The following is a 9,360-nucleotide window of genomic DNA, read 5'->3' on the forward strand; positions in this document are numbered from 1 at the left end:
AAGGCATGGGGCCCAGGGTTCCAATATAGATGACTTTTGGCCCTGGCCCTAAATTGCTTTCCTAACAGTTTTGTCCTCACCCTCCTCCTTGTGTACTTCACTGCTGTCACTGCAGACATTCTATTCTCTACCTTTTATTCTGCAGTCTCCAGGACTGTTGCTATAGTGCCCACCTGAATGTCAATAAACAGCAGCTGAAGCTCCAAAAGAAAAAAAAAAACTAAATTTGCCTTTCTGGCCTGCACCTTCCACCACAGCAGACCAGCAGCTTGTCTGCCCCTCTGAAGCCCCCACAGTCTGAAGAACTCCCAGGAGATCTGCTGCACCCAGCAAAACATGTAAAGGATCCTCCCAAATAACCCCAGTAGCTGGGAACCCCAAGGAGTCCAGTAGAATCAGGACTCATCCCCCTCCACTTGAACTTCACCCCCTTTCCAGCCTGTGCCTTCCACCTGGGGAGATCAGCAGCTTGTCTGCTCTTCTGAAGACCCAATAGGATGAAGGCTTCCCAGGAGATCTACTGCACCCAGGGCAACAGACCCCACAGTATGAGGCCTGCCAGGACATTAGCTGTAGCCAGGGACACAGATGATCATCATGCATGCCCCCCCCAAAGACCCAACAATCTGAAGGCCTCCCAGAAGAACTGCTGCACCCAGGGCCACAGATCTTCAAGGAGACCTGCAACAACCCAGGTACACTGGAGGCAGGCTACAGACACCCAGACCAGTTAACACCAGAGATAACCACATGATGAGAGGTAAGCATAATACCATAAGCAACAGAAGCCAATATATGTTGGCACCATCAGAATCCAGTTCTCCCACCACAACAAACACTGGATACCTCAACACACATGAAAACCATGATACTAACCTAAAATGCTATCTAATGAAGATAATAATGTCCTTTAAGGAAGATATAAATACAGGAAAAGAAATACAGGAAGAAATACAGGAAAACACAATCAAACAGGTGAAACAATTCAATAAAGTGGACCAAGACCTATAAATGGAAGTAGAAACAATAAAGAAAACACAAATGGAGATAGCCCAGGAAATGGAAAACCTAGGAAAGGGATAAGGAGCTACAGATGCAAGTACCAACGACAGAATACAAGAGATAGAAGAGAGAATCTCAGGCATAGAAGATATCTTAGGAGATACTGACACAACAGTCAAAGAAAATGCAAAACATAAAGAGTTCCCCTAATCCAAAACAGCTAGAGAATCCAGGGCATACAGAGAAGACCAAACCTAAGAAATAATAGGCATGGAAGAGAACAAAGATTCCCTGCTCAAAGGACCAGAAAACATCTTCAACAAAATTGTAGAAGAAAAATTCTTCAACCTAATGAAAGAGATGGCCACAAATGTACAAGATGCTCATAGAACACAAATAGATTGGACCAGAAAAGAATCAGTCACAAAAAAGTCTCAACAGATAAAACAAGATTGAAATAATCCCATGCATCCTATCATATCACCACAAACTAAGACTAGATTAAATAACTGCAAAAACAACAGAAAAGTCACATACCGATGGAAACTGAACACTCTCTACTGAAGGATAACTTTGTCAGGGAATAAATAAGAAAGAAATGAAAGACTTCCTGGATTTCAGTGATGATACAGCATGGGCCAACTTATGGGACAAGGTGAAAGCAGTGCTAAGAGGGAAAATTCATTGCACTAAGTGCCCTCTGAAAGAAGTTGGAGATATCGTATACTAGCAACCTAACAGTACACCTTAAAGCCCTAAAACTAAAAGAAGCAAACACAACCAAGAGGAGTAGAGGTCAGGAACTAGTCAAACTCTGGGCCTAAATCAACCAAATAGAAACAAAGAATCAACAAAATCAAATGCTGGTTCTTTGAGAGAATCAACAAGATAGATAAACCCCTGGACAAACTAACAGGCAGCATGGAGATGGTATCCAAATTTACAAAATCAGAAATGAAAAGTGAGACATAACAATAGAAACTGAGGAAATTCAAAAAATCATCAAATCCTAATACAAAAGCCTATGTTCAACAATGATAAAAAACTTATAAAGAATTGATAATTTGATAGACAGATACCACATACCAAAGTTAAATCAAAAGCAGGTAAACTATCTAATCAGGCCCATATCCTCTAAGGAGTCACTAAATACCTCCCAACCAAAAAAGGCCCAGGTCCAGAAGTCTTTAATGCTGAATTTTACCAGATCTTCAAATAAGAGCTAATACCCAATCTCTTCAAACTATTCCATAATGTAGAAATAGAAGGAACACTACCTAATTCATTCCATGAGGCCATAATTACACTGATACTTAAGCCACATGAAGACCAAACAAAGAAAGAGAACTTCAGACCAATTTCACTTATGAATATTGATGCAAAAATACTCAATAAAATTCTAGCAAACCATCATTCACCATCAAAAAGTATGCTTCATCCCAGGGATTCAAGTTTGGCTCAGTAGAAGAAGATCCATTAATGTAACCCACTATATAAACAAACTCAAAGGAAAAAAAAATCACATGATCATCTGAATAGATACTGACCTTAAGCTATTCTATACAACAATGGTGATAGAAATTGCATGGAAATGGTACAGAGACAAACAGGTTGATCAGTGCAATAGAATTGAAGACCCAGAAGGAAAAACCAGACATTTACGGATACTTGATCTTTGATAAAGAAACCAAAAGTATACAATGGAAAAAAGAAACCACCTTCACAAAATGGTGCTGGTCTAACTGGCAGTTGGTATGTAGAAGAATGAAAACAGATCCATACTTTTAACCTTTCACAAAGCTCAAGTCCAAGTGAACCAAGGACCTCAACATAAAACAAGGTACACTGAATCTAATAGAAGAGAAAGTGGGAAAGAGCCTTGAACTCATTGACAGGAGTGTGGGACCTTACATAGAACTAGAGTGGGTCAGTCTCTTATATTAACAACTGATAAATGGGACTTCATGCAAAAGACACTGTCAATAGGAAAAATTGTCAACCTACATATTAGGGAAAAACATTCACTATCGCATCTGATACAGGGCTAATATACATTCACTATCATATCTGATACAGGGCTAATATCCAAAATATGTAAAGAACTCAAGAAGCTAACCTCCAAAAAGCCAAACACCCGGTCAAAAAATGAGGCATAGAGCTAAACAGAGAATTTACAACAGACGAATCTCAATTGGCCAGAAGCACTTAAAGAAATGTTCAAAGTTCTTAGTCATCAGGAAAATGCAAATCAAAATGACTCTGAGATTCACCTTACATCAATCACAATGGCTAAGTTCAAAAACTCAGGTGACAGCACATGTTGACGAGGATGTGGAGAAAAAGGAACATGCCTCCTTTGTCTGTGGGATTGAAAACTTTTACAACCATTCTGAAAATCCATCTGGAAGGTCCTCTGAAAATTGAAAGTAGATCTACCTGAAGACTCAGCTATACCACCACTCTTGGGCACACACACACACACACACACACACACGAAGATGCAGACACACACATGTACACACACATGTACACACACACACACACAAACACACACACATTTCCACAGGGTACGTGCTCCAGTATGTCCATAGTAGCCTTATTTGTGATTGTCAGAAGCTATGGGCAATCCAGATGTCCCACACTGGAAGAATGGATACAGAAAATGTAGTTCATTTACATAATGGAATACTATTCAGCTATTAAGAACATGAACATTGTGAGTTTTGCAGGCAAATGGATAGAACTAGAAAATACCTTCCTGAGTGAGATAACTCAGACCCAAAAGGACATGCATGGTATGTACTCACTAATAAGTGGATATTAGCCAAAAATATACCCAATACTCAGCATAAAATCTACAGAACTCAGGAAGAAGTAGAAAAAAGATATCATTTTCAACAAATGGTGCTGGTTCAACTCTCAGTCAATATGCAGAAGAATGAAAATTGATCCATTCTTATCTCCTTGTACAAAGCTCAAGTCCATGTGGATCAATGAACTGTACATGAAACCAGATATACTGAATCTAATAGAAGAAAAAGTGGGGAAAAGCATTGAACACATAGGCATAGGGGAAAAGTTTCTGAACAGAACACCAATGGCTTATGCTCTAAGATCAAAAATTGACAAATGGGACCTCATAAAATTGCGAAGCCTGTTAGGGCAAAGGATACTGTCAATAGGATAAAACAGCAAACAACAGATTGGGAAAAGATCTTTACCAATCCTACATCCAATAGAGGGCTAATATCCAATATATACAAAAAACTCAAGAAGGTAGACTCAAGAGAACCAACTAGCTCTATTTAAAAATGGAGAACTGAGCCAAAGAGAGAATTCTCAACTGAGGAAACTCAAATTGCTGAGAAGCACTTTAAGAAATGTTCAACATCCTTACTCATTAGGTGAATGCCAATCAAAACCACCCTGATATTCTACCTCATACCAGTCAGAATGGCTAAGATCAAAAACTAAGGGGACAGCAGATGTTGGCAAAGATATGGAGAAAAAGGAACATTCCTACATTGTTGGTGGGATTGCAAGCTGGTACTACCACTCTGGAAATCAGTCTAGTGGTTCTTCAGAAAATTGGAAATAGTACTACCTGAGGACCCAGCTATATCACTCCTGGGCCTATACCCAGAAGATGCTCCAATATATAATAAGGACACATGCTTCATTATGTTCATAGCAGCCATATTTATAATAGCTAGAAGCTGGAAATAACCCAGATGTCCCACAACAGAGGAATGGATACAGAAAATGTGGTACATTTATACAATGAAATACTACTCTGCTATTAAAAACAATGAATTCATGAAATTCTTAGGCAAATGGATGGAACTTGAAAATATCATCCTGAGTGAGGTAACTCAGTAACAAAAGAACACATATGGTATACACTCACTGATAAGTGGATAAGTTCAGAATACCCACAATTCAATTCACAGACCATATGAAGGCCAAGAAGGAGGAAGATTAAAGTATGGATGCTTCAGTGCTTCTTCGAAGGGGACAAAAATACTCATAGGAGGAAATATGACGATAAAGTGTGGAACAGAGACTAAAGAAAAGGCCATCCCAAGACTGTCCCACCTGGAAATCTATCCCATATACAGTCACCAAATCAGAATGCTATTGTGGAAGCTGGGAAGTGCTTGTTGACGGCAGCCTGATATGGCGGTCTCTCGAGAGGCTCTCTCAGAGCCTGACAAATACAGAGGCAGATGCTCACAGCCAACCATTGAATTCAGTGAGATATTCGATATGGAACAGTTGGAGAAGAGACTGAAGGAACTCTAGGAGTTTGCTGCCTCATAGTGGGAGCAACAGTGTCAACAGGCCAGACCTTGGAGCTCCCGGGGACCTTATCACCAACCTAAGAGTATACATGGAGAGATCCAAGGCTCCAACCACATATGTGGCTGAGGATGACTTTGTTGGATGTCAGTTGGAGGAGAGGCCCTTGGGCCTGAGGGTGTTCACTGCTGCAGGGTAGGGGATTGCCAGGACGTGAAGATGGGAGTGGGTGGGTGGTTAGGGGAACAGGGGGAAGGGGGAAAGGATAGGGAGCTTCTCAAGTGGAGAGCTGGAAATAGGACAACAATGAAATGTAAATAAAGAAAATATATAACACCCCCCCCCAAAAAAAAGACTAAGCACATACAGTATTTTAGTTTATTTCAGTTGTTTTGGATTGTTTTAACTTTCTAAATGGGCATGATTTTAAGTTTTGTTGTTATATTATCACCCTGGGAGAGAGGTCAATATAATGATTTTCTGGTTACTGACTCAGGGATGTTCTGATTTGGGAGAAAGGTTTTGTTTTTGGGTTTTTAGAAAAGGTTATTAGTGTCTATTCACCTTTCAGAGTAATATGAATGAGATTTGATAGTGAGAGATCCCCAGAGAACTAGATTCCAGAGAATCAAACAAAAAAAAGTTATTTTGATGATACTAAAACTTTGTTTTGAGATTTGTATATGACAGAATATACAGCCTTGGTGAGTCTCATCATCAGACATGCTGAACTGACCTGCTTGAACTCCTGATGTCTTGAACTTTCAGCTGGATCCAGTCAGGACACAGACATCAGAAACTAATACAATCATTGGTATGGCTTTCTTAAAGCCAACCAGCTCCGCCATTTTCCCTCCCTTACCCTCCCCTTAAAAATATTCAGCTTGAATAAGTTATGATAAGTCGTAGTCACAGTTTCCTGGGCTTTGGGGCTGGAGGTAGTTATTCTAAGGTTGCCTTTCTAGGAAATTTAGAAGTGGTCATAATTGGAACAGGGAGGATATTGGTAGAATTGATTGCATAGCCATAATCTCATTTGGTAGAAATCTTTATAATTGTTACTAAGTTGAAGTCATAATTTCTTATTTTGGTTATAATTTATGTTTATACAAAACTGAGGTTTGCATTGGTATAAGTTTCTTCTGTGAGTTAGGGGCCAAATAGTGAATTTATGTCTGAGTTTATTGTTAGAGTGTTTTCAGATATTTTAATTAGAAATAGCTGAGGGTAATTAACAAGCAACAGTCCAGATTACTTTACATGGATAGCTGTTTTTCAAATACAACAAGAAATCCAGAATGTGACATTTAATGTCATTTATTCATTTGTTGTTGATACAAATCTGCTCCTAACAGCTTCCCATTCATGGATTCAAAGAAGTAACAGAGCATCTTTCCTCAAGGTGAGGCTGTACATTGTGGCTAAGTGACCACTAGGCAGAAATTTCCTATCTGCTCTGCAGACCTGTACTGTTCTTGAAAGGACACAATTTACAGGTTAGGACAGCTTAGTTCTGCCGAGACGGAATATGCTAGTCCTTAATTCCTGTTTCTCAAAGGTCTATCAGATGATACTGGGCCAGAAGGCTGAAGACTGATGTTCCAAGTTACTGACTTACTGGGACTGTGTAGATAGGCAGCTGTCTCTACAATTTGTCCCAGATCTGAATGCTGTGTTAAGCTTCCTATATCTTCATATAAGGTTGGCCATTCTCAGATTTCTGACAGGGTTGAAGACTATTTATAGTTTCATAGCCAACCCAGGCTATTTACATTGGGAGAACAGATTTGAGAGGATGGTTTTCAGATGGTACACAATCTAAAGCCAGGACATAAGTCAGGGGTAAATTATAAGTCATAAGTTAGGATATATGACAGTGTTCTATTTTATTGACAAAAATGATGGGCTGGGTGTTAGGTCTATCTTGTACTTTATGAATTACAAAATGGTAATAGTTGTTCTCAATTTATATTTGAGAGAAAGGTTTTGTTTTTTTATTAGAACAGAAAGGAGGAAGTGTTGTGGATAGCCCTGGTGTTGCCTGTATTTTGATGCTAAGTTGGCTCTCCTGGGAGGGGCTGTGGATGAGGAGCCAGTCACATACTCAGGTGGCTTCTTGTGAACCATCCCCTAAGGAATAAAGGATCCAATCACTGTGCAAGTAGGTAGGACTTCTGGGTTGGATAGGGGAAGAGAGGAAGAGGAGAGAGGGAGGGTCTTTTGGATGGCGACAGCATGAGGACAAGGTGTAGCTACTAGTGTCTCCTGGTTTTTTTGCAAATCTGCCAGGATTTGCCACCGGAGGATTTAGATTTAATATTAGATACAAGATTAGAATTCCAGTTATTACACCCAGAGATTGAGTTACCATTGTTTCTGAACTAAGTTTGTGTGGTGTTTTCTGTCAGGGGCAGCCCTTGCTTATACACTGAAGGCCTAAAAACAACCATAGGCCTAAAATCAGCAATAGGCCTGACATACATGCCTGCTAACACGAATTCTTGGGTCTCTGTGGAAAAATACTGAAACAGATGACTAGAAGCTATTGTAAACAAGCAGCTTTGGTGGAAAATTGCCAGGCTGAATGGTCATAGACCTTGTAGATAGGTAGCCTTGGTGGATAGTACCAACTTAGATAAGGACAAGTGAATCATAGGCGGAGTCATAGTGATCTCTCCCCTGAACCTTTACCCAGCTGACACTCTGTTCTGGAAGATATCTGTACTCCCCCTGAACACCTACGCTCCTGCATCATCCCCTCCCCCACATCCTACCTTTTTGTGTATATAACCCGTGTGTGAAAAAGTAAAAATGGCAGTTTGATCAGACTATAGACAGATTGCCATTTTTTGCATCTTTGCCTGAATCCCCCTGCTCTCTTTCACGTGACCTCCCCGTGCCCCTGTTTAATGCCCTGCTGGACAGGACAGTTTTCCTACCCCCTGGCAGTTCTATTGGGTTCCAGAGAGAAAGGTATAGTGACAAAGCATGGGTTTGCCAGATGTGCACCACAAAGGCCGACAGGGTTTTGAAGCATGGAACTGGCGTGGTAGTGACCTGCCAGTGGGAACTTAACAAGCTGGGTGGAGAGATTTTTAAACTCTGAGTTAGAGAGTCTCCTCAAGATAAGAACAGGCCAGCTCTTGCCAGCAATGCATAGCCAGCCAGCTTGCCAGGATAGGGAATAGTTGGGTGTAGGTCGAGAAATTCCGACCATTTTTACTATTTCTCAAAACAACTAAAAAACACGACAGGTGTAGAAAAAGCAGAATGGAAAAGCACAGATGTACTGTCTCTTTCTTCATAGAGACTTCTCTTGAACTATGCATCTGTTTTTCTTCAGCACAATAAAATACATTTGCTTGTTTGTAGTAAATTTTGATGCATGTGGACACTAAGATGTGAGATTTCAAAGACATCATTTTAAATCTTTGAAAATGGAAGTAAATATAACATTATTTAAATTGAGAGAATATAGACAAATGGTAGAGATTTACAGATGGGATGGCATATTAATGACAGATAGGCAGAGCCCTTTGGTACAGTAAGGTCTCTATAATGTATAGAAGGAAAGCTTATAGGCAATGAAAGACTGTTAAAATATGTTATTGTAGAATGGACCAAATTTTCTACTATGGGTAATAAATGCTTCTAATAAATTATATATCTAGTAGACATATAAAATGTCTACTATTGTAATAATATGTGTAAGTGGACTGCTCACACTATAATCATGCTATTTATTCAAAAGCAACATTTCAAATATTTTCATTAAATAGTTGGCTTTCGAATGTTAAGAATGTTATTCATATGAAAAGTACAAGAACTTGTAAACCAGAGGTGCTTTTCACCAAAAATAACATAAAACAGACAAGTCTTAAACATTATTTTATAGAAAATTCATCACTTTAAGATATTGTTTTATTGCTGAGTAAATTGGCATTTCAAGTCATAAACACATATATGAAGTCAAGAGTGTAAGATTTATTATTCACCATGGATGCTTTTTCTCTAACGTCACTTCATATTTCACAATATGCCCTCCAACAACAGATCTTG

This window comes from Grammomys surdaster, unplaced genomic scaffold, assembly GCF_004785775.1.
Source record: "Grammomys surdaster isolate TR1022 unplaced genomic scaffold, NIH_TR_1.0 257, whole genome shotgun sequence".
In the NCBI taxonomy this organism is placed as follows: domain Eukaryota; kingdom Metazoa; phylum Chordata; class Mammalia; order Rodentia; family Muridae; genus Grammomys; species Grammomys surdaster.